We start from the raw sequence: 19,886 nt of genomic DNA, 5'->3' as shown, positions 1-19,886 counted from the left end.
CAACCGTCCACAAAATGTATTCATGTGTACCGGCTATATACAGCTGTCATGATCCATGCTGGATTGTGACAGATAAAAAGCACTTGTAACCTTTTTTTTCTTTAAGCTGGTTGCTTAAAGTTAGTTTTGCCCCCGGTGGCCATTAGGGTCATTACACAGTGGTGTCTTTTGTTCTAGTTTGCCCCCGCTGGTGGTTAGCGTTATTACACGGGAATCACTAACAGGTGTGATTGCTCTGGCTTAACTATATAGGAGTGTCTTGTTCTCTCACGGTTGGTGATATTGGTCATTTCAACCATCCTTGGTAGAGGAAGGAGCTAGAGAGAGTTCCTTGCAGCTCAGTCAGAGTCCTGTGTGGAAGGAGCCTGAGAGAGAAGTTCCTTGCAGCTCTGACAAGGGTGTTATCCCTGTTTGTACCTTTCCTTTTGTGTGTTTCAGTGCAGTGGTGGGATTAGTTTCTGCACTGTCCATTTCCCTAGAAAGGGTTAGGTACAGGGAGAGCTAGGGTTTTTAGGTATCCTGCTCGGCGCCAGGTGCGGAACCTGCATAGGGACTGTCAGGAGTGTAGAGACACTGACTCAGGGGAGTGCAGGAGGTCTCCACGTCCCCGTTCCCTATCGCAGGGCCCTCCATGGTATCGGTTTCCCTGGTGTTTCCCTTTATTATTTAAATTCTCCCTGCTGGAGGCGGTGCATCCCGCTGCATGTTATATTATTTAAATTCGCTCTGCTGGAGGCGGTGTGTCCAGTTACACGTGACCATCACATTATCACCAACCGTGAAAAGAAAAAAAAGGTTACATGTGCTTTTATCTGTCACAATCCAGCATGGATCATGACAACAGCCATCCACACACTGTATACACGAGTACCAGCTATATACAGCTGTCCACATGTGATCAGCAGCGCTAAATGGGTGTGGTTGGGGGTGTGGATATGGGAGTGACTACTGAAATGGGTGTGCCTAAAATTGCCACGGCGCGCTACGCGTGCCGCAGGCTTTGTCCCTCTTTCCCTTCTTCAAAAGTTGGGAGGTATGCTGTTCACAAGAGCTCACAATCTGAGGAAAGAGCAATGCTAAAATAACAGTCTTTACTGTTTCTCTAGATGCTTCTACAGGTGTAGAATGAGGCCTCACTGTACAGGAGAGACCGAAGCGAGGACTGTGGAAAACGGATTTCTATTTAAAAAAACGAGTTGGACTGCCCTTCACTACTGAGGCCCCTGATCATGTGACCCCTGACTCCTCCCCTCCTGTGACCTCATCCCAGGTCCTGTGCGCACAGAGCAGCCATATATGTGGAGTGCGGCTCTGCAGGTGGAGGTAGGTGCTGGAGAGTCCCCATTACTGGGCTGCACAGGGGGCAGTAACCCCTCCATTCCCGGAGATAGCGCCCCCTGCAGGTGGAGGTAGGTGCTGGAGATTCCCCATTACTGGGCTGCACAGGGGGCAGTAACCCCTCCATTCCCGGAGATAGCGCCCCCTGCAGGTGGAGGTAGGTGCTGGAGATTCCCCATTACTGGGCTGCACAGGGGGCAGTAACCCCTCCATTCCCGGAGATAGCGCCCCCTGCAGGTGGAGGTAGGTGCTGGAGATTCCCCATTACTGGGCTGCACAGGGGGCAGTAACCCCTCCATTCCCGGAGATAGCGCCCCTTGCAGGTGGAGGTAGGTGCTGGAGATTCCCCATTACTGGGCTGCACAGGGGGCAGTAACCCCTCCATTCCCGGAGATAGCGCCCCCTGCAGGTGGAGGTAGATGCTGGAGATTCCCCATTACTGGGCTGCACAGGGGGCAGTAACCCCTCCATTCCCGGAGATAGCGCCCCCTGCAGGTGGAGGTAGGTGCTGGAGATTCCCCATTACTGGGCGCAGGCGCTAGGACATTTGTATTTGTCACTCTGGGCTTCATATAAGGGAACCTGTCACGATGAGGGAAGAAACCGTCAGCGATTCTCTCATCTTCCAGCATTGTCACCAGTTAGAGCCGCGCTCGTTTCTCCTCCGTCCCATAGACAATGAATAGAGAGAAGCGCACATGTCTCCTGTAGAAGCCTCTCTGTGGTTCTATATACCGGACTTGTTTCTATTGCGGTTTCTTCAGGCGACATTTATAAGTGCGGTAGTTACAATGAATGACTCCTGTAAATCCCCCTCATGGCCGCTCCCCAGGACCCTGTGACCAGAACGTCTCCTGTATTAATCTGCACCATTATTCGTGTAGATGGCATATTCTGGGGAAAGGACACAAAGCTCATGAAGTTCAGGCCGCGCTCCATGTTTATGACATATTTCCACTCCATCACTCAGGCGTCCATTGTTTCCTTCAGTCAGTTAACATTGCTACAATGACGATACTGGATGCCGGTATGTCTGAGATGTAACTGTTCTGTTACATGATGGTTTATGGAGATCATCTGCCCAACATGCTGCCACTATGAGGATGTGACGTGCAGATTTCTTCATAACATATGGAATAGATTCTTTATGATGTTACATCGTCATCTTCTCCCATTCAGGTCCCTACAGTATCGTATCCTCTCAGTGGAGATCTTCTATTAAAGAGAATAAGAGAAACTTCATGATGGACCCATTAAGGATGGATAGGGACAGGGACAAGATGGTGGAGAGGATATTACACCTCACCCTAGAGATCCTCTTCCGACTTACTGGAGAGGTGAGAGATTCTGATGACGTCACATTACATCATTCTTATCTATGGGAATAACGGACAGAACTGGAGAGGTGAGGACTCTGGAAATGTCTGTAGTGAGATTTATTAATGTGTCTCTCCATAACCAGGATTACACAGTAGTGAAGAAGACCTCTAGTGAGCGCTGTCAGGCCCCTGTGTCTGAGGGGTGGGGAAGACGCTTGAGCCCAATTATGGAGCCTCCACCTCACCCCCTGATATATGAGGACTTCAATGACCAGATGATCCTAGAACTCACCTACAAGATGATTTAGCTGCTGACTGGAGAGGTGACACTGCTGGGAATGCTGGGACATTATACAGTAACACTATGAAGGTATCGGGGGATGGCGATATCATTGTATGTGTCAGGTTCCCATAAGGTGTCAGGATGTCACCGTCTGTTTCTCCATGGAGGAGTGGGAGTATTTAGAAGGACACAAAGATCTGTACAAGGACGTCATGATGGAGGTTCCCCAGCCCCTCACATCAGCAGGTAATAGACAGGACTAAATACACACGGCCTATAATTATCTGTATGGAAAGAATGAATTCACTCTATGTATGTTTTTCCTTCAGTTGTATCCAGTAAGAGGACAACACCAGAGAGATGTCCCCGTCCTCTTCTTCAGTGGGACTGTAAAAAAGAAAATCCTAATGTTCCTCAGGATCATCAGGTAGATGCTGCCACCATGAAGATGTGATGTGAAGATTTTGTCTTAACATTTTGAATAGATTCTCTTTGATGCTTGACCTTCTTCCCATTCAGGTCCCTGCAATACCAGATCCTGTCAGTGGAGATTTTCTAGGTAGGAGAATTTTTCAGATTGACCCGTCAAGGATGGATAGGAGTAGTGACAATATGGCGGAGAGGGTATTACACCTCACCCTAGAGATCCTCTTCCGACTTACAGGAGAGGTGAGAGATTCTGATGACGTCACATTACATCATTTTTATCTACTGGAATAACAGATGGACAGAACTGGAGAGGTGAGGACTTTGGAAATGTCTGTAGTGAGATTAATGAATTTGTCTCTTTACATCCAGGATTACACAGTAGTGGAGAACGCCATTAGTGAACGCTGTCAGGCCTCTGTGTCTGAGAGTTGGGTAAGACCCCTGAGCCCAATCACGGTGCCTCATCCTCACCCCCTGATATATAAGGAGATCAATGAACAGAAGATCCTAGAACTCATCTACAAGATGATTGAGCTGCTGACTGGAGAGGTGACACTGCTGGGAATGCTGGGACATTATGTAGTAACGCTATGGAGGGATCGGGGGGATGATGGTATCATTGTATGTGTCAGGACGTCACCGTCTATTTCTCTATGGCGGAGTGGGAGTATTTAGAAGGACACAAAGATCTGTACAAGGATGCCATGATGGAGGTTCCCCAGCCCCTCACATCACCAGGTAATAGACAGGATTAAATACACATGGCCTATAATTATCTGTATGTAAAGAGTGAATTCAGTCCCTGTATATGTTTCCTCCAGTTCTATCCAGTAGGAGGACAACACCAGAGAGATGTCTCCGTCCTCTCTTTCAACAGGACTGTAAAGAAGAAAATCCCAAAATTCCTCAAGCTCATCAGGTAGATGGAGAGAAGGTGTCATGAGATCTCCCCTATGATGTGTAGACGGCTGTGAAAGTCTTGTGCTCAGTCTTGTTTTATCCGTCAGTATTATTTGTTTTATACTTGAGTAATGAGAACGGTGGAGAGCTTATATGTTTTATACTTGTGTAATGAGAACGGTGGAGATGGCAGGATTAGAGCTGATCATAGATGTGACTTCTTCATCTGTGACTTTTACAATATTTGTTTCAGGGAGAATATCTGACCCATATTAATACTACAGAGATATATGTGAGGGGTGATGAGCGGTGTAAAGAGGAGATTCCAACAGATAACCGCCCAGGTGGGTAATAACCACTAAATGCAGATTATTCACAGATTATCCTTCCTGTAGAATTCTATGTTTCATTTTTTAGGGCTTATTCTCTCAATAATTTTTGATGCTCATTTTTACTGAAATTTCACAGGCCAAAACTAAAGTAATACAGTTTTCTCACTAAGAATAATATAGGGCCGATCTCTGTACAATCTGCTCTGACCGTTTGGCCATGTGATTGCTCTCAGCTGTGGATAGTGATTGGCTAAATTAATCAGGAGTTCATTCAAAAGAGGAGGCATGGAGACTGGCGGGGCACCTGGCCATCAGTGGAAGGGGATTATTAGTACCGTATATACTTGTGTATAAGCCGAGATTTTCAGCCCATTTTTTTGGGGCTGAAAGTCCCCCTCCCGGCTTATACACGAGTCATATACCTGTGGGTCTGCGGGGGAGGAGGAGCGGGGGTGTCAGAGATCATACTGACCCCCCGGCACGGTCTCTGCAGCCCCCCGCTTCTCCACGGTCTCCCTTCCTGCTTTCAATGGTCACGTGGTACCGCTCATTAAACTCATGAATATGCGCATATTCATGAGTAATTAGCAGTATCATGTGACCGCTGAAGGCAGGAATGGAGACCATGGAGAAGCAGGGCTGCAGAGACCGTGCCAGGAGGGGATAAGTATAGCGATATTCACCTGTCCGGGGTCCATCGCTGCTCGCTGCTGTCTGCTGCGTCCTCTGTCTGTGACATTTAGGTAGCAGAGGGCGCGATGGGGTGGTTAGTGCATGCTGCGCCCTCTGCTGGCTGAACAGTCACTGACAGACGACATGGCAGACAGCGGTGAACAGCGATGGACCCCGGACAAGTGAATATCTCAGGTGCGGGGTCCTGAGCAGGAGAGGTAAGTATGGCATTTTTTTTTGCAGCAGCAGCATATGGGGGCATATTATGGAGCATCTTATGGGGGCAGCATATGGGGGCATATTCTATGGAGCACCATATGGGGGCATATTCTATGGAGCAGCATATGGAGGCATATTGTATGGAGCAGCATATGGGGGCATATTCTATGGAGCAGCATATGGGGGCCACATATGGGGGCATATAATAATAATAATCTTTATTTATATAGCGCCAACATATTCCACAGCGCTTTACAGTTTAACAGATTCAAAACACAAGTCATAAGTAACAACGTAAACAATACAATAATTAAAGCAAAATAAGAGGACCCTGCTCGTGAGAGCTTACAATCTACAATGAGGTGAGGGAGATACAGAGTACAGGTGTGTATTTACTATTGTATATTTACAATGAGGGTCCAGCCATCTTGAGGGAGTGAAGGATGGATGGAGATAGTGAATGGGCTACACACGCACACTTACACAGAGAATGACTTTGATTAGTGAACGTGATAGGCCGCTCTGAACAAGTGTGTTTTGAGGGAGCGCCTAAAACTATGCAAATTGTGGATAGTCCTGATTTCTTGGGGTAGAGCATTCCAGAGGATAGGAGCAGCACGGGAGAAGTCTTGGAGTCGGGAGTGGGAGGTACAGATTAGTGCAGAGGTTAGTCGAAAGTCGTTTGCAGAGCGCAGCGATCAGCTAGGCCGATAGACAGAAATGAGAGAAGAGATGTAAGGGGGTGCCGCACTGTGGAGAGCTTTGTGGGTGAGAACAAGTACTTTGAATTGGATCCTATAATGAATGGGCAGCCAATGTAAGGACTGGCGAAGAGCGGACGCGTTATAGGCATATCCTATGGGGCAGCATATGGGGGCATATCCTATGGGGCAGCATATGGGGGCATATCCTATGGGGAAGCATATGGGGGCATATCCTATGGGGCAGCATATGGGGGCATATCCTATGGGGCAGCATATGGGGGCATATTCTATGGAGCAGGATATGGGGTCATATTCTATGGGGCAGCATATGGGGCATATTCTATGGAGCAGCATATGGGGCATATTCTATGGAGCAGCATATGGGGGCATATCCTATGGGGCAGCATATGGGGGCATATCCTATGGGGCAGCATATGGGGGCATATCCTATGGGGCAGCATATGGGGGCATATCCTATGGGGCAGCATATGGGGGCATATCCTATGGGGCAGCATATGGGGCATATTCTATGGAGCAGCATATGGGGGCATATTCTCTGGGGCAGCATATGGGGGCATAATCTATGGAGCAGCATATAGGGCATAATCTATGGAGCATTTTATGGGGGCATAATCTATAAAGCAGCATATGGGGGCATATTCTATGGAGTAGCATGAGGGCATATTCTATGGAGCAGCATGAGGGCATAATCTATGGAGCATCATATGGGGCATAATCTATGGAGCATCTTATGGGGGCATAATCTATGGAGCCTCTTATTGGGGCATAATCTATGGAGCATCTTATGGGGGCATAATCTATGGAGCAGCATATGGGGCATAATCTAGCATTTTATGGGGGCATAAACTATAAAGCAGCATATGGGGGCATATTCTATGGAGCAGCATTAGGGCATAATCTATGGAGCATCTTATTGGGGCATAATCTATGAAGCATCTTATGGGGGCATAATCTATGGAGCATCTTATTGGGGCATAATCTATGGAGCATCTTATTGGGGCATAATCTATGGAGCATTTTATGGGGGCATAACCTTTATGGAGCATTATATGGGGCATATTATTCTATGGAGCATCTTATGGGGCCATTAATAACCTTTGTGCAGCATTATATGGGGTGTATTTTGTATGGAGCATTTTATGGGGCCCATCATGAACTGTATGGAGCATCATGTGGGGCTCCTGATTCAATATGGTTATTCAAAAACATTTAACCTACTGATGTTTCAATTAATTTTACTTTTATTGGTATCTATTTTTATTTTTGAAATTTACCAGTAGCTGCTGCATTTTCCACCCTAGGCTTATACATGAGTCAATACATTTTCCCAGGGGTTTTTTTTGGCAAAATTAGGGGTTGTCGGCTTATACACGGGTCGGCTTATACACGAGATTATACTGTAATTATTATTTCTCATGAAATATAAACCTTGAGGGCTATGGACTTGGGAGCAATGTGTATAGGGCATGTGTTGTGCATCAGTCCCACCACGGACTTGTGGTATCTGTACAGAAGAGGTAAGTAACCCCTTATATGATGGACGTCTATGACCTCAAGATAATGATTCAGAGAACGTGTAGAACCAGGACTTGTACAGCAATAATCTAGCACCACATAGAAAGTGCGCATGTTGCAGATTTGCTTGCGTAAATTTCTGCACGGTTTCTGCCTCTTTTGGCAGAAAACACAGCTGAAATTCCACGCGGTTTTGATGCAGATTGCATGAAAACAAAAACATAAAAATAAACATTTGATATTGCTGCTTTCAGAAATGTCCGTTCTATCAAAATATAAAGTAAATTAATCCGATCAGTAAATGGCGCAATGAGAAAAAAAATCGAAAGCCTGAATTACGTTTTTTGGCCACTGCCACATTGCAATAACAGGCAATAAAAACACTGTATCTAGCCCAAAGTGGTATCAATAAAAACATCAACTCAGAAAATAAGCCCTCACACAAGCACCAAATCCCCCCCCAAAAAAAATTTTCTAAAAACACAAAAAACTCTAAAAACATTTTAAAAACACATGTTTTATTCAAAACTACAACTCGTATGGCAAAAAACAAGCTCTCAAACGGTTATATTGACAGAAAAACTAATATATGTCTCTGGGAAGAAAGGAAGAAAAAATGCAAAAAAATGGAAAATCACAAGGTCATGAAGGAATTAAAAAGGTTCTTAAGAGCATAAGAAACCCACTCCAAGTCACTCGCCTATTCTTAAAAATAAAGGAATTTTAAAAATTAGCATATTTGGTATCCCCAGGATGGCATTGATTAATCTGTAAAGTTCACAATACAACCACTTTTGTTTTTTTACAACTTTTTGCATTTTTATAAGCCACTAAACCACCGGCTTATCAAGGTGCAAAACAAGATGGCAATGGAGGCAGGAATAGAGGTCTGTCCTCTTCAGGGATGATTCCAGTTTTTGTCTTGAATGCAACAATAGCCAGAGATTGGTCTGGAGACTATGATGACCATGCAGTGAGGAAGTGTCAAAGAGGGAATGTTACACTGGTCCTACTCCCATGATTATGGTGTGGGGTGGCATAATATACGGCAGTGTACCAGGGACCACCTTCAAGGAACACCATCCTTCCATGGTCCGGTGGGATGGAGCAAGGGCGAGGCTTTGGTCATATGGGGGCAGGTTTATGGAGGGGTTAGAGTTTAGTGCATAATTATTTAATTATGACATTTATATAGTATGATGTTTCCACCTGTAATCCCTCATATATAGTATGATGGCCTCACACATGTAATCCCCCATATACAGTATGACGGCCCCAAAACATATAATTCCCCATATATAGTATGATGGCCCCACACATGTAATCCCCCATATACAGTATAACGGCCCCAAAACATATAATTCCCCATATATAGTATGATGGTTCCACCTGTAATCCCCCATATATAATATGATGGCCCCACACATGTAATCCCCCATATACAGTATGATCGCCTCACACATGTAATCCTCCATATACAGTATGATGGCCTCACACATACTGAATAATCCCTCATATATAGTATGATGGCCCCACACATATAATCCCCCATATATAGTATGATGGCCCCAAACATATAATCCCACATATATACTGTAGTATCATGACCTCACACATGTAATCCTCCATACAGTTGTGGCCAAAAGTATTGACACCCCTGCAATTCTGTCAGATAATACTCAGTTTCTTCCTGAAAATGATTGCAAACACAAATTCTTTGGTATTATTATCTTCATTTAATTTGTCTTAAATGAAAAAACACAAAAGAGAATAAAGCAAAATATTGATCATTTCACACAAAACTTCAAAAATGGGCCAGACAAAAGTAATGGCACCCTCAGCCTAATACTTGATTACACAACCTTTAGCCAAAATAACTGCGACCAACCGCTTCCGGTAACCATCAGTTTCTTACAATGCTCTGCTGGAATTTTAGACCACTCTTCTTTGGCAAACTGCTCCAGGTCCCTGATATTTGAAGGGTGCCTTCTCCAAACTGCCATTTTTAGATCTCTCCACAGGTGTTCTATGGGATTCAGGTCTGGACTCATTGCTGGCCACCTTAGAAGTCTCCAGTGCTTTCTCTCAAACCATTTTCTAGTGCTTTTTGAAGTGTGTTTTGGGTCATTGTCCTGCTGGAAGACCCATGACCTCTGAAGGAGACCCAGCTTTCTCACACTGGGCCCTACATTATGCTGCAAAATTTGTTGGTAGTCTTCTGACTTCATAATGCCATACACACGGTCAAGCAGTCCAGTGCCAGAGGCAGCAAAACAACCCCAAGACATCAGGGAACCTCCGCCATGTTTGACTGTAGGGACCGTGTTCTTTTCTTTGAATGCCTCTTTTTTTCTCCTTTAAACTCTGTGTTGCTGCCTTTGTCCAGAAAGCTCTACTTTTGTCTCATCTGACCAGAGAACATTCTTCCAAAACGTTTTAGGCTTTTTCAGGTAAGTTTTGGCAAACTCCAGCCTGGCTTTTTTATGTCTCAGGGTAAGAAGTGGGGTCTTCCTGGGTCTCGTACCATACAGTTCCTTTTCATTCAGACGCCGACGGATAGTACGGGTTGACACTGTTGTACCCTCGGACTGCAGGGCAGCTTGAACTTGTTTGGATGTTAGTCGAGGTTCTTTATCCAACATCCGCACAATCTTGCTTTGAAATCTCTTGTCAATTTTTCTTTTCCGTCCACATCTAGGGAGGTTAGCCACAGTGCCATGAGCTTTAAACTTCTTGATGACACTGCGCACAGTAGACACAGGAACATTCAGGTCTTTGGAGATGGACTTGTAACCTTGAGATTGCTCATGCTTCCATAAAATTTGGTTTCTCAAGTCCTCAGACAGTTCTTTGGTCTTCTTTCTTTACTCCATGCTCAATGTTGTACACACAAGGACACAGGACAGAGGTTGAGTCAACTTTAATCCATGTCAACTGGCTGCAAGTGTGATTTAGTTATTGCCAACACCTGTTAGGTGCCACAGGTAAGTTACGGGTGCTGTTAATTACACAAATTAGAGAAGCATCACATGATTTTTCGAACAGTGCCAATACTTTTGTCCACCCTCTTTTTTATGTTTGGTGTGGAATTATATCCAATTTGGCTTTAGGACAATTCTTTTTGTGTTTTTTCATTTAAGACAAATTAAATAAAGATAATAATAAAAAAGAATGTGTTTGCAATCATTTTCAGGAAGAAACTGAGAATTATCTGACAGAATTGCAGGGGTGTCAATACTTTTGGCCACAAGTGTATAGTATGATGGCATCACACATATAATCCCCCATATAAAGTATGCTGGCCCCACACATATAATTCCCCATATACAGCGTGCTGGCCCCACACATATAATTCTCCATATATAGTATGATGGCACCACACATATAATCCCCCATATATAGTATGGTGGCCCCACACATATAATCCCACATATACAGTATGCTGGACGCACACATATAATTCCCCATATGTTGTATGATGGCCCCACACATAAAATTCCCCATATATAGTATAATGGCCTCACACATATAATCCCCCATATACAGTATGCTGGCCCCACACATATAATTCCCCATATGTTGTATGATGGCCCCACACATATAATTCCCCATATATAGTATGATGGCCCACATATAATCCCCCATATACAGTATGTTGGCCCCACACATAAAATTCCCCATATACAGTATGCTGGCCCCACACATATAATTCCCTATATATAGTATGATGGCCCCACACATAAAATTCCCCATATACAGTATGCTGGCCCCACACATATAATTCCCCATATGTTGTATGATGGCCCCACACATAAAATTCCCCATATACAGTATGATGGCCCCACACATAATTCCCTGTATATAATATGATGGCCCCACACATATAATTCCCCATATACAGTATGCTGGCCCCACACATATAATCCCCCATCTATAGTATGATTGCCCCACACATATAATTTCCCATATACAGTATGATGGCCCCACACATATAATTTCCCATATACAGTATGATGGCCCCACACATATAATTCCCTGTATATAATATGATGGCACCACACATATAATTCCCCATATACAGTATGATGGCCCCACACATATAATTCCCTGTATATAATATGATTGCACCACACATATAATTCACCATATACAGTATCCTGGCCCCACACATATAATTCTCCATATATAGTATGATGGCCCCACACATATAATTCCCCATATGTTGTATGATGGCCCCACACATAAAATTCCCCATATACAGTATGCTGGCCCCACACATATAATTCCCCATATGTTGTATGATGGCCCCACACATAATTCCCTGTATATAATATGATGGCACCACACATATAATCCCCCATATACAGTATGATGGCCCCACACATAATTCCCTGTATATAATATGATGGCACCACACATATAATTCCCCATATATAGTATGATGGCCCCACACATATAATTCCCCATAAACAGTATGATGGCCCCACACATATAATTCCCCATATACAGTATGATGGCCCCACACATATAATCCCCCATATATAGTATGATGGCCCCACACATATAATTCCCCATGTATAGTATGATGGCCCCACACATATAATTCCCCATATACATTATGCTGGCCCCACACATATAATCCCCCATATATAGTATGATGGCCCCACACATAATTTCCCATGCACGGTATGATGGCCCCACACATATAATCCCCCATATATAGTATGATGGCCCCACACATATAATTCCCCATGTATAGTATGATGGCCCCACACATATAATCCCCCATATATAGTATGATGGCCCCACACATATAATTTCCCATACACGGTATGATGGCCCCACACATATAATTCCCTGTATATAATATGATGGCACCACACATATAATTCCCCATATATAGTATGCTGGCCCCACACATATAATCCCCCGTATATAGTATGATGGCCCCTCACATATAATTTCCCCTATACAGTATGATGGCCCCACACATATAATTCCCTGTATATAATATGATGGCACCACACATATAATTCCCCATATATAGTATGCTGGCCCCACACATATAATCCCCCATATATAGTATGATGGCCCCACACATATAATTCCATATATAGTATGATGGCCCCACACATATAATTCCCCATGTATAGTATGATGGCCCCACACATATAATTCCCCATATACATTATGCTGGCCCCACACATATAATCCCCCATATATAGTATGATGGCCCCACACATATAATTTCCCATACACGGTATGATGGCCCCACACATATAATTCCCTGTATATAATATGATGGCACCACACATATAATTCCCCATATATAGTATGCTGGCCCCACACATATAATCCCCAATATATAGTATGATGGCCCCACACATATAATTTCCCCTATACAGTATGATGGCCCCACACATATAATTCCCTGTATATAATATGATGGCACCACACATATAATTCCCCATATATAGTATGCTGGCCCCACACATATAATCCCCCATATATAGTATGATGGCCCCACACATATAATTCCATATATAGTATGATGGCCCCACACATATAATTCCATATATAGTATGATGGCCCCACACATATAATTCTCCATATATAGTATGATGGCACCACACATATAATTCCCCATATATAGTATGCTGGCCCCACACATATAATCCCCCATATATAGTATGATGGCCCCACACATATAATTCCATATATAGTATGATGGCCCCACACATATAATTCCATATATAGTATGATGGCCCCACACATATAATTCTCCATATATAGTATGATGGCCCCACACATATAATTCCCCATATACAGTATGCTGGCCCCACATATATAATTCCCCATATGTTGTATGATGGCCCCACACATATAATTCCATATATAGTATGATGGCCCCACACATATAATTCCCCATGTATAGTATGATGGCCCCACACATATAATTCCCCATATACATTATGCTGGCCCCACACATATAATCCCCCATATATAGTATGATGGCCCCACACATATAATTTCCCATACACGGTATGATGGCCCCACACATATAATTCCCTGTATATAATATGATGGCACCACACATATAATTCCCCATATATAGTATGCTGGCCCCACACATATAATCCCCAATATATAGTATGATGGCCCCACACATATAATTTCCCCTATACAGTATGATGGCCCCACACATATAATTCCCTGTATATAATATGATGGCACCACACATATAATTCCCCATATATAGTATGCTGGCCCCACACATATAATCCCCCATATATAGTATGATGGCCCCACACATATAATTCCATATATAGTATGATGGCCCCACACATATAATTCCATATATAGTATGATGGCCCCACACATATAATTCCATATATAGTATGATGGCCCCACACATATAATTCTCCATATATAGTATGATGGCCCCACACATATAATTCCCCATATACAGTATGCTGGCCCCACATATATAATTCCCCATATGTTGTATGATGGCCCCACACATAAAATTCCCGATATACAGTATGCTGGCCCCACACATATAATTCCCCATATGTTGTATGATGGCCCCACACATATAATCCCCCATATACAGTATGATGGCCCCACACATAATTCCTTGTATATAATATGATGGCACCACACATATAATTCCCCATAAACAGTATGATGGCCCCACACATATAATCCCCCATATATAGTATGATGGCCCCGCACATAAAATCCCCCATATACAGTATGATAGCCCCACACATATAATTCCCCATATACAGTATGTTGGCCCCACACATATAATTCCCCATATATAGTATGATGGCCCCACACATATAATCCCCCATATATAGTATGATGGCCCCACACATATAATTCCCCATGTATAGTATGATGGCCCCACACATATAATCCCCCATATACAGTATGATGGCCCCACACATATAATTCCCCATAAACAGTATGCTAGCCCCACACATATAATTCCCCATATACAGTATGATGGCCCCACACATATAATCCCCCATATACAGTTTGATGGCCCCACACATATAATCCCCCATATATAGTATGATGGCCCCACACATATAATCCCCCAAATATAGTATGCTGGCCCCACACATATAATTCCCCATGTGTTGTATGATGGCCCCACACATAAAATTCCCCATATACAGTATGCTGGCTCCACACATATAATTCCCCATATATAGTATGATGGCCCCACACATATAATTCCCATATATAGTATGATGGCCTCACACTTATAATCCCCCATATACATTATGCTGGCCCCACACATGTAATCCCCCATATACAGTATGCTGGCCCCACACATATAATCCCCCATATATAGTATGATAGCCCCACACATATAATTCCCCATATATAGTATGATGGCCCCACACATATAATTCTCCATATATAGTATGATGGCCCCACTCATATAATTCCCCATATATAGTATGATGGCCCCACACATATAATTCCCCATATATAGTATGATGGCCTCACACATATAATTCCCCATATACAGTATGATGGCCCCACGTATAATTCCCTGTATATAATATGATGGCACCACACATATAATTACCCATATATAGTATGCTGGCCCCACACATTTAATTCCCCATGTATAGTATGATAGCCTCACACATATAATCCCCCATATACATTATGCTGGCCCCACACATATAATCCCCCATATACAGCATGCTGGCCCCACACATATAATTCCTCATATATAGTATGATGGCCCCACACATATAATTCCCCATATATAGTATGATGGCCCTACACATATAATTCCTCATATATAGTATGATGGCCCTACACATATAATTCCCCATATATAGTATGATGGCCCCACACATATAATTCCCCATATATGGTATGCTGGCCCCACATATATAATTCCCCATATATAGTATGCTGGCCACACACATATAATTCCCCATATACAGTATGCTGTCCCCACACTTATAATTCCCCATATACAAAGGAAAAAAAATTTTTGTCAGCTCACCAAACCGTAGCAAATGCGAAGTCTGGAGGAATGCAATCAATCCTGGGCGGTGCAGGGAACTTGGATTCTGGAAAATATTGTAGGCACAATACTTAGGAGATGTTCCAGCAACTTTGACCAAAGGATAGTTAAAATCAAAAGACTTTATTCCAAAAAAATTATTAAAAACAGGATAGATGCATAAAAAACATATGGTTCACCAATGTGACAGACGCTTACGCGTTTCGGACTAGAGGGTCCTTACTCATAGCTTATACAGTATGCTGGCCTCACACATATAATTTCCCATATATGGTATGATGGCCCCACACATATAATTCCCCATATATAGTATGATGGCCCCACACATATAATTCCCCATATATAGTATGATGGCCCCACACATATAATTCCCCATATATAGTATGATGGCCCCACACATATAATTCCCCATATATAGTATGATGGCCCCACACATATAATTCCCCATATATAGTATGATGGCCCCACACATATAATTCCCCATATATAGTATGATGGCCTCACACATATAATCCCCCATATACATTATGATGGCCCCACACATATAATCTCCCATATACAGTATGATGGCCCCACACATATAATTCCCTGTATATAATATGATGGCACCACACATATAATTCCCCATATACAGTATGATAGCCCCACACATATATTTCCCTGTATATAATATGATGGCGCCACACATATAATTCCCCATATACAGTATGATGACCCCACTCATATAATTCCCCATATACAGTATGCTGGCCCCACACATATAATCCCCCATATATAGTATGATAGCCCCACACATATAATTTCCTGTATATAATATGATTGCCTCACACATATAATCCCCCATATACAGTATGCTGACCCCACTCATATAATTCCCCATATACAGTATACTGGCCCCACACATAATTCCCCATATACAGTATGATGGCCCCACACATATAATTCCCTGTATATAATATGATGGCCCCTCACATATAATCCCCCATATACAGTATGCTGGCCCCACTCATATAATTCCCCATATACAGTATGCTGGCCCCACACATATAATTCCCCATATATAGTATGATGGCCTCACACATATAATTCCCCATATACAGTATGATGGCCCCACTCATATAATTCCCCATATACAGTATGCTGGCCCCACACATATAATCCCCCATATATAGTATGATAGCCCCACACATATAATTCCCTGTATATAATATGATTGCCTCACACATATAATCCCCCATATACAGTATGCTGACCCCACTCATATAATTCCCCATATACAGTATACTGGCCCCACACATATAATTCCCCATATACAGTATGATGGCCCCACACATATAATTCCCTGTATATAATATGATGGCCCCTCACATATAATCCCCCATATACAGTATGCTGGCCCCACTCATATAATTCCCCATATACAGTATGCTGGCCCCACACATATAATTCCCCATATATAGTATGATGGCCTCACACATATAATTCCCCATATACAGTATGCTGGCTCCACACATATAATTCCCCATATACAGTATGATGGCCCCACACATTTAATTCCCTGTATATAATATGATGGCGCCACACATATAATTCCCCATATATAGTATGATGGCCTCACACATATAATTCCCCATATATAGTATGATGACCCCACACGTATAATCCCCCATATACAGTATGATGGCACCACACATATAATCCCCCATATATAGTATGATGGCCCCACACATATAATTCCCCATATATAGTATGATGGCCCCACACATATAATCCCCCATATACAGTATGATGGCCCCACACATATAATCCCCCATATACAGTATGATGGCCCCACACATATAATTCCCCATATATAGTATGATGGCCCCACACATAATTCCCTGTATATAGTATGATGGCATCACACATATAATCCCCCATATGCAGTATGATGGCCCCACACATATAATCCCCCATATACAGTATGATGGCCCCACACATATAATCCCCCATATACAGTATGATGGCACCACACATATAATCCCCCGTATACAGTATGATGGCCCCACACATATAATCCCCCACATACAGTATGCCAGCCACACACATATAATTCCCCATATATAGTATGATGGCCCCACACATATAATTCTCCATATGTAGTATGATGGCCCCACACATATAATCCCCCACATACAGTATGCCAGCCACACACATATAATCCTCCATATACAGTATGATGGCCCCACACGTTTAATTCCCTCTATATAATATGATGACACTATAATCCCCATATAGAATATGATGGCCCCACACATATAATTCCCCATATATAGTATGCTGGTCCCACACATATAATTCCCCATATACAGTATGCTGGCCCCACACATATAATCACCCATATGCAGTATGATGGCCCCACTCATATAATCCCCCATATACAGTATGATGGCCCCACACATATAATCCCCCATATACAGTATGATGGCCCCACACGTATAATTCCATGTATATAATATGATGGCACCACACATATAATCCCCCATATACAGTATGCTGTTCCCACACATATAATCCCCCATATATAGTATGCTGGCCCCACACATATAATCCCCCATATACAGTATGCTGGCCCCACACATATAATCCCCCATATATAGTATGCTGGCCCCACACATATAATCCCCCATATATAGTATACTGGCCCCACACATATAATCCCCCATATATAGTATGCTGGCCCCACACATATAATTCCCCATATACAGTATGCCGGCCACACACATATAATTCCCCATTTATAGTATGATGGCCCCACACATATAATTCTCCATATACAGTATGCCGGCCACACACATATAATTCCCCATATATAGTATGATGGCCCCAAACATATAATTCCCCATATATAGTATGATGGCCCCACACATAGAATCATAGAATCGTAGAGTTGGAAGGGACCTCCTGGGCCATCTGGTCCAACCCCCTGCTCAAAGCAGGATTCGCTAAATCATCCCAGTCAGATGTCTGTCCAGCCTCTGTTTGAAGACTTCCATTGAAGGAGAACTCACCACTTCTCGTGGCAGCCTGTTCCACTCATTGATCACTCTGTCAAAAAGTTTTTTCTAATATCTAATATTAGATAACATATAATTCCCCATATATAGTATGATGGCCCCACACATATAATTCCCCATATATAGTATGATGGCCCCACACATATAATTCCCCATATATAGTATGATGGCCCCACACATATAATTCCCCATATATAGTTTGATGGCCTCACACATATAATCCCCCATATACATTATGATGGCCCCACACATATAATCTCCCATATACAGTATGATGGCCCCACACATATAATTCCCTGTATATAATATGATGGCACCACACATATAATTCCCCATATACAGTATGATAGCCCCACACATATAATTCCCTGTATATAATATGATGGCGCCACACATATAATTCCCCATATACAGTATGATGGCCCCACGTATAATTCCCTGTATATAATATGATGGCCCCACACATATAATTCCCCATATAGAGTATGATGGCCCCACGTATAATTCCCTGTATATAATATGATGGCACCACACATATAATTCCCCATATATAGTATGCTGGCCCCACACATATAATTCCCCATGTATAGTATGATGGCCTCACACATATAATCCCCCATATACATTATGCTGGCCCCACACATATAATTCCTCATATATAGTATGATGGCCCTACACATATAATTCCTCATATATAGTATGATGGCCCTACACATATAATTCCCAATATATAATATGATGGCCCCACACATATAATTCCCCATATACAGTATGATGGCCCCACACATATAATTCCCCATATACAGTATGCTGGCCCCACATATATAATTCCCCATATATAGTATGCTGGCCCCACACATATAATTCCCCATATATAGTATGATGGTCTCACACATATAATTCCCCATATACAGTATGATAGCCCCACACATATAATTCCCTGTATATAATATGATGGCGCCACACATATAATCCCCCATATATAGTATGATAGCCCCACACATATAATTCCCTGTATATAATATGATGGCGCCACACA

General features: G+C 42.8%; 1 pseudogene; it reads left to right on the top strand.

Moving 5' to 3' along the window:
• The first annotated feature begins 1,296 nt into the window (after positions 1-1,296).
• Positions 1,297-19,886, top strand: part of LOC141051129 (uncharacterized) — a 37,380-nt pseudogene continuing 18,790 nt past the window's right edge.

Source organism: Dendrobates tinctorius, unplaced genomic scaffold (genome assembly GCF_039654945.1).
Source record: "Dendrobates tinctorius isolate UK_male_01 unplaced genomic scaffold, ASM3965494v1 ptg000155l, whole genome shotgun sequence".
In the NCBI taxonomy this organism is placed as follows: Eukaryota; Metazoa; Chordata; class Amphibia; order Anura; family Dendrobatidae; genus Dendrobates; species Dendrobates tinctorius.
The sequence above is the reverse complement of the archived record's forward strand: the minus strand, read 5'-3'. Positions and strand labels throughout refer to the sequence as shown.